The following is a 7,571-nucleotide window of genomic DNA, read 5'->3' as shown; positions in this document are numbered from 1 at the left end:
CAATATATGTGTGTTCATGTGGGTACTCCAAACAATGTAGCGCTTCAGATTTTTACGTTCATCTACACCGGTATCAAAGTGTTCACTGCTGGGATGAAACTGTTCTAAACCATGCTTGACCTGCTCTATATTCCCCATTATCACACGGCACAACACCATGTGCTCTTCTCCATTTTCATCAACATCCGAGTACACTGCACTGCAGCATGGTGAATAATGTTGAAAATGTAATTTCAACGCCCTACGTACGCAGCCCAAAACCGCCAGCATGAAACCACAAACCGGCCAGGGCATATCGCACCGCTATCAAACGAAAAGTTGTTTCCGTACTATCTGCTCCGATGCAATTTGGTGCTGGCACGTGGCTCTTGCCTGACGTAGGCAACTTTGACCCATCGGGAGGTAAAGCTCAGCAGTTAAGTGCCTTCCGATATCCTCTCCACCGTCCGATTTGGTTGAATGTCCTCCGCCGTCGATCTCCTAAAGGTGCACGAGTCTGCAGCAAATTAAATATTGCGTGGAGTATTAGACATTCCGTTGACCGCCGTAGAAGAAGATTTATGGAATTTATGTGTTTGTCGTAGTTTTAGGTGTATGTCATAAATTTTGTTATGGGCACGTTTTAATGTATTTTTATATATGTTTCATGTAGTTTAGGTGAGGCCCTTTATTATCGTTATGGGCACACACTATATTTTAAATATGTTTTTTTTTATATTTTGTTATGTAAGAGCGGGCGCAAGTTCTTTTTGTGTGCTGTATGTAATAGAGTGGTGGCTGCGTAGAGTGGTTATAGTTCTTGGTGCACAGCGGTGCGTTAATGAGGAATACCACAGGGGTCGTAATTTTTTTTGTTCCCCATTGTAAAACAAAAGTTTTTGTAATATTCACAGCAGTGAAAATCAAAATCTGTGAGAGCAGCAGAGTTTTATTTTGTGAATCCCTCTTTGCACAGAGGAAGAAATATGTAACAGAGTTTCAGTTTTAAATTAATAGAAATGTGTTGTGACTGTGTAATGCTGTGTTCTGAGTGAGTTTGTTTTTAAAAGGTTGTCTGCAAAAGATCCTGGACAAAGTAAACAGAGCATTGTCTCTGTGGTGAATTTTATTTTGGTTTTGGTATTTGTCCATTGAAAAATTACCAACAGTGGTATCAGAGCAGGCTTAGGCTCTTTGAAGGAGACAAAGAAGCTGAAGGGAGAAGGTTGTTGCTGCAGCAAAACTTCTCAGGCAGACAGAAAACTCAGACAACAAAGGATTCAGGTATTCTTCATAGCTATCTTGTTTGTTATTGAAAAGACAGTCAGTGTTTTAAATACACAGTTAAGGAATGGCCAGCACAAGCACTGGTATGGGTTTGTTTAACACCCAGCTCCCACAGTTTAATGGGAAGAACTATGACTACTGGTCAATAACTATGACAGCCCTGCTTGCTTCCCAAGATTTATGGGAAATAGTTGAAGAAGGTTTTGAAGAACCAGCAGATGAAACTGAGTTCAATGCATTAACTCAGGGAGAGAAGGATCTGCTGAAGAACAATAGGAAGAAGGACTCAAAAGCCCGTGTGTTGTTGTATCTAGCAGTAGACCAGAGTATGTTTCCAAGGTTAGCAGCAGCTAAGACAGCCAATGAAGCATGGCAAACCCTTAAGACAGCCTATCAAGGCATGGAGAGAGTGAAGACAGCAAAACTACAATTGCTGAGAAAGGATTTTGAGAACTTGAACATGAAGGAGTCAGATAACATTGACTCATTCTTCACTCATGTGATTGGTGTAATCACACAAATGAGAACTCATGGAGAAACCATTGAAGACAGAAGAATTGTGGAGAAAATATTGAGGGTCTTACCCTCAAGGTTTGATGCCATAGTCACCACCATTGAAGAGACAAAGGATCTCTCAAGTTATTCAGTTGATGAGCTACATGCATCACTGATAACTCATGAGCAGAGGTTGAGTAGGAATGAAAACTCATCCCTTGAGCAAGCCTTCAAGACCCAGATGTCCTTTGGAAGAGGAAGAGGTCAAGGCAGAGGAAACAGAAGAGGAAGAGGCAGAAGCCAGAACAGAGGTGGAAGGAACAACCCATCAAATGCACAAGGAAGAGGCAGCAATACAAATCAGAACCAAGGCCAAGGCAGCAGCCAACAAGGAGGACAATATCAGGCTCAAGGACAAAGGTATGATAAATCTAATGTTCAATGCTATTATTGCAAAAAGTATGGACATTATGCTAGTGATTGTAGAAAGAAACAACATGATATGAACAGCAGACAAAATGCAAATGTTACAAGAGAAAACAGCAGTCAAGAAAATGTCCTGTTAGCTTGTAACATGGCTGAAACACATAGTGAGGACATATGGTTTTTAGACTCAGGTTGCAGCAACCATATGACCGGAAACATAGCCTTCTTTTCTGCCCTAGATAAAAATGTGAAATCAGAAGTCACACTAGGAACTGATAGTAAAGTGTCTGTTATGGGAAAAGGAGAAATAAAAATACTTTCAAAGCAAGGAGAAAGGAAAACCATAGCAGATGTATACTATGTCCCCGGAATGAGATGTAATCTCTTGAGTATTGGACAGCTTGTCCATAAGGGGTACAATGTTTTCTTTAAAAATGATGTGTGCACCATCATGGACATACCACCCAGCAAAAGATGCATTGCTGAAGTGAAGATGACAAGGAACAGGATGTTCCCTCTCCGGATCAGGGCAGACATGAAAAACAAAGGTGAAATTGCAGCAGTCACCCAAGAGGCCTTCCAAAGCGTGCCAAAGGATGAAAATTGGTTATGGCACTTGAGATTCGGGCATCTAAATTTTGGAGGCCTAAACTTATTGAGCAGGAAAGGAATGGTGAAAGGATTGCCATTGATAGAGAAGCCGGACAGCCTTTGTGAAGGCTGCATTTTGGGAAAACAACACAGAGAAAGTTTTCCATCAGGGAAGAGCATAAGGGCAAAGACACCCTTAGAGATCATCCACTCAGATTTGTGTGGACCAATGCAAGCTCCATCATTAGCTGGCAGCCTATATTTCTTGACATTCATTGATGACTGTACAAGAAAGACTTGGATATATTTCCTTAAAAACAAAAGTGAAGTGTTTGAGAAATTCCAAAATTTCAAAGCACTTGTGGAGAACCAAAGCGGGCTGCACATAAAAGTATTGAGAACTGATAGAGGAGGTGAGTATATCTCCAAGGAATTCCTAAGATTTTGTAGAGAAAATGGAATTCATAAACAGTTTACAGCAAGGTACACTCCACAGCAAAATGGAGTTGCTGAAAGGAAAAACAGAACCATCATGGATATGGCGAGGAGCATGCTGAAGGCAAAGCATTTGCCAAATGAGTATTGGGCTGAAGCTGTACATTGTGCAGTTTATATATTGAACAGGTGTCCTACAAAAGCAGTGATGAACAAGGTGCCAGAAGAGGCATGGAGTGGGAGAAAGCAAGGAGTCACCCACATGAGAGTTTTTGGGTGTGTGGCCTATGCACACATACCAGATCAGCTAAGGAGGAAGTTGGACAGCAAAGGGGAGAAATGCATCTTCATTGGATACAGTGATGAATCCAAAGCCTACAGGCTGTACATTCCATCTACCAAGAAGTTCTTTGTCAGCAGGGATGTTCAATTCATTGAAGAGGAAGCTTGGGATGGAAGCATAGAGAAAACAGTGAATGTCAAGAGCTGTTTGTCTCATGATGAAGATGAAGAGGAAGTGGCTGAAATGAATCCCCAAACAGCAGCGCCAACACAAGGACAGCAAGGGACACCATTGAGGACAACACAAGGACAGCAAGGTACACCATTGAGGATCAATGAGAGTGCTTCTCCAAGTACACCACAAGGAGGAAATTCAAGTGCATCTTCAAGCACTTGCACACCAAGTGAAAGAGGTAAGAAATTTAGAAATCTAAGTGACATTTATAATGAAGGAATGAATTCCTTATTTGCCTTGTATTGTCATGTTGATGATCCTATTCATTTTGAAGAAGCTATTAAAGATAAGAAATGGATAGAAGCTATGGATGAGGAGATGAATGCCATAGAGAGAAACAAAACATGGGATTTGGTTGAGTTACCAAAAGGCAAAGATGTCATTGGTGTGAAATGGGTCTACAAGACCAAGAGCAATGTTCAAGGAAAGATTGAAAGACATAAAGCAAGGCTGGTTGTCAAAGGCTACAAGCAGCAGTATGGAAGAGATTATGAGGAGACTTTCGCCCCGGTTGCAAGAATGGAAACCGTGAGAGCAGTGTTGTCCATAGCAGCACAAAACAAATGGAAAGTCTACCAAATGGATGTGAAATCAGCATTCCTAAATGGAGTGTTAATGGAAGAGGTCTATGTGGAACAGCCTCTCGGATATGAGAAGAAAGGTGAAGAGCACAAAGTGTGCAAGTTGAAGAAAGCTCTTTATGGGCTGAAGCAAGCGCCAAGAGCATGGTACAGCAGGATAGACTCATATCTATTGGATAATGAATTTGACAAATGTGAAGGAGAACCCACAGTCTACATCAAGGAAAAGGATGGTAAAATTTTAATTGTTGTCTTGTATGTAGATGATGTTATTTTCACTGGAAATGATATTTATCTTATTGAGAATTTTAAATCAGTCATGAAGAATGAATTTGAAATGACTGACATGGGTTTGTTGAGATACTTCTTAGGCATAGAAGTAGATCAAAATGAAAAAGGAATTTTTATATCTCAAGCAAGATATGTAAATCAAGTTTTGGGCAGATTTAAGATGGAAGAATGCAAGGCAGCAATCACTCCCACAGTAATGGGATTAAAGCTCAGCAGAGAGGACAGCAGCAAGGATTTTGATCCTAGCCTCTACAAAAGCATTGTAGGCAGCCTTATGTATTTAACAGCAACTAGGCCTGATTTAATGTATGCTGTTAGTTTAATTTCCAGGTTCATGGAGAGGCCGAAGGAGGCACATTGGCAGGCAGCAAAGAGAATTTTGAGGTATGTCAAAGGCACTAAAATGTTTGGAATTTTATATCATGCCTCAGAACATTCAGATTTGGTTGGATACACTGACAGCGATTGGGCTGGAAGTATAGATGATCGGAAGAGCACTTCCGGTTATGTTTTTAACATGGGTTCAGGAGCCATCTCATGGGCTTCTAAGAAGCAATCCATTGTAGCATTGTCTACAGCAGAGGCTGAATATGTGGCAGCTACAGCAGCAGCATGTCAGGCAGTGTGGATGAGAAGAATGTTGAGAAGCTTAGGCCAAGAGCAGGCAAAAGCGACAGTGATATTTTGTGACAATAGCTCAGCTATTGCATTGTCAAAGAATTCAGTGTTTCACAAGAGAACGAAGCACATTGATACAAGGTTTCACTACATCAGAGAATTGGTGAACAATGGAGAAATTGTCCTAGAACACTGCAGGACTCAAGAACAGGTTGCGGACATCTTGACAAAGCCGCTGGATCAGAAAAGCTTTGAATTTTTGAGGAAGTGTTTGGGTATGACCGAATGCCCAGCAGTTGAAATTAAAGGGGAGTGTTGAAAATGTAATTTCAACGCCCTACGTACGCAGCCCAAAACCGCCAGCATGAAACCACAAACCGGCCAGGGCATATCGCACCGCTATCAAACGAAAAGCTGTTTCCATACTATCTGCTCCGATGCAATTTGGTGCTGGCACGTGGCTCTTGCCTGACGTAGGCAACTTTGACCCATCGGGAGGTAAAGCTCAGCAGTTAAGTGCCTTCCGATATCCTCTCCACCGTCCGATTTGGTTGAATGTCCTCCGCCGTCGATCTCCTAAAGGTGCACGAGTCTGCAGCAAATTAAATATTGCGTGGAGTATTAGACATTCCGTTGACCGCCGTAGAAGAAGATTTATGGAATTTATGTGTTTGTCGTAGTTTTAGGTGTATGTCATAAATTTTGTTATGGGCACGTTTTAATGTATTTTTATATATGTTTCATGTAGTTTAGGTGAGGCCCTTTATTATCGTTATGGGCACACACTATATTTTTAATATGTTTTTTTTATATTTTGTTATGTAAGAGCGGGCGCAAGTTCTTTTTGTGTGCTGTATGTAATAGAGTGGTGGCTGCGTAGAGTGGTAATAGTTTTTGGTGCACAGCAGTGCGTTAATGAGGAATACCACAGGGGTCGTAATTTTTTTTGTTCCCCATTGTAAAACAAAAGTTTTTGTAATATTCACAGCAGTGAAAATCAAAATCTGTGAGAGCAGCAGAGTTTTATTTTGTGAATCCCTCTTTGCACAGAGGAAGAAATATGTAACAGAGTTTCAGTTTTAAATTAATAGAAATGTGTTGTGACTGTGTAATGCTGTGTTCTGAGTGAGTTTGTTTTTAAAAGGTTGTCTGCAAAAGATCCTGGACAAAGTAAACAGAGCATTGTCTCTGTGGTGAATTTTATTTTGGTTTTGGTATTTGTCCATTGAAAAATTACCAACAAATAAATGATCATTCTTCAGAATGTTGCAATGTCAATGCAGAAAATCCCAAAAATAAACTATACCAAAATTGAAGAATATTCAATTGAAGGCTCAAGTAGATGTGCATATACCTAATATAGGCACAATTTTTAGGTGCAATATAGACACCCATGCCATATGTTGTGCCATGTTTTGGCGTTTTGGGATGGCCAAAGTCGTGGAGTATAATACCAGAAATGGACTTGTTAGAGGTGTCATGCCAAGCATAACTCATGTTGGCATTACCATAGGCGGACTTTCTTGCAACATCCTCTGCATGCGCTCGAAATGTCTGTGATCGAGCATGTCCTGACACGGTCCTATAGATGCCCACAATAGTCGTTAATTCCACAAGCGTCTGAAGCCCACCTAAGAACCGGTCTCGCACTGCAACAAACTCTTTATCACCATCCTCGAATTTAATCATCAAATTGTTGATCTTCTCACTACCAAAAAATGAACTTGACTGTAATTCTGGAGAAATGCTGGTGGAAGATCTGGAGTAGGAAACTCCAACATTACCACATTCTGGAAGTTTAGCTTCATTACATAGTTGAGAATGATCTCCAGTGTACTCTCTGACTCAATGATAAAACCCTGTTCCAGTGAACCCTCCGACTCAGACTTCACAAGTGTGGGTTTTTCATTCTTATTACTTGTAATTACTTCACATTCTCGAGTTTGCAAGGGTTTCCTAAGGGAAATTTTGATGTCAAAAGAGGGATTCTCCTGGCAGAAAACCCTTAGGAAAAAACACTTCTCGTGAATATCAATCCAAGCAATCCATGTGTGAGACCCATCGCTCAAATCAATATGTGACCTACGAAGAAAACCAAGCAAATAAGAAAAATATAGATATAGATATAATGTTTTAAAAGATTATGAAACATTAAATTTTGCAAATTACACCACTCAAATTTACTATAAATAGCTACCAAAATTTACTACTCTAAAAAACAATAGCTACCAAAATTTGAACAAGATCCCATAATCCTCTATTAGTTAAACTATGCTTTATGTTAACACCATGCCTAACTTATACTAAAGACAATGACACTAGACGGAAGTCCACAGTGGCTATTTAATGTG

At 40.4% G+C, this 7,571-nt stretch overlaps 1 pseudogene; it reads right to left on the bottom strand.

The window, feature by feature from the left end:
* Nucleotides 1-6,554: 6,554 nt before the first annotated feature.
* LOC149249780 (putative inactive poly [ADP-ribose] polymerase SRO1) lies at nucleotides 6,555-7,325 on the bottom strand (annotated as a pseudogene).
* Between the last annotated feature and the right edge of the window lie 246 nt (nucleotides 7,326-7,571).

Source organism: Pinus tabuliformis, chromosome 7 (assembly GCF_031772625.1).
Source record: "Pinus tabuliformis cultivar Carrire ecotype Pingquan chromosome 7, CPIR1, whole genome shotgun sequence".
NCBI classification, from domain to species: Eukaryota; Viridiplantae; Streptophyta; class Pinopsida; order Pinales; family Pinaceae; genus Pinus; species Pinus tabuliformis.
Note: the sequence above shows the minus strand (reverse complement) of the source record. Positions and strands in the feature narration are given on the sequence as shown.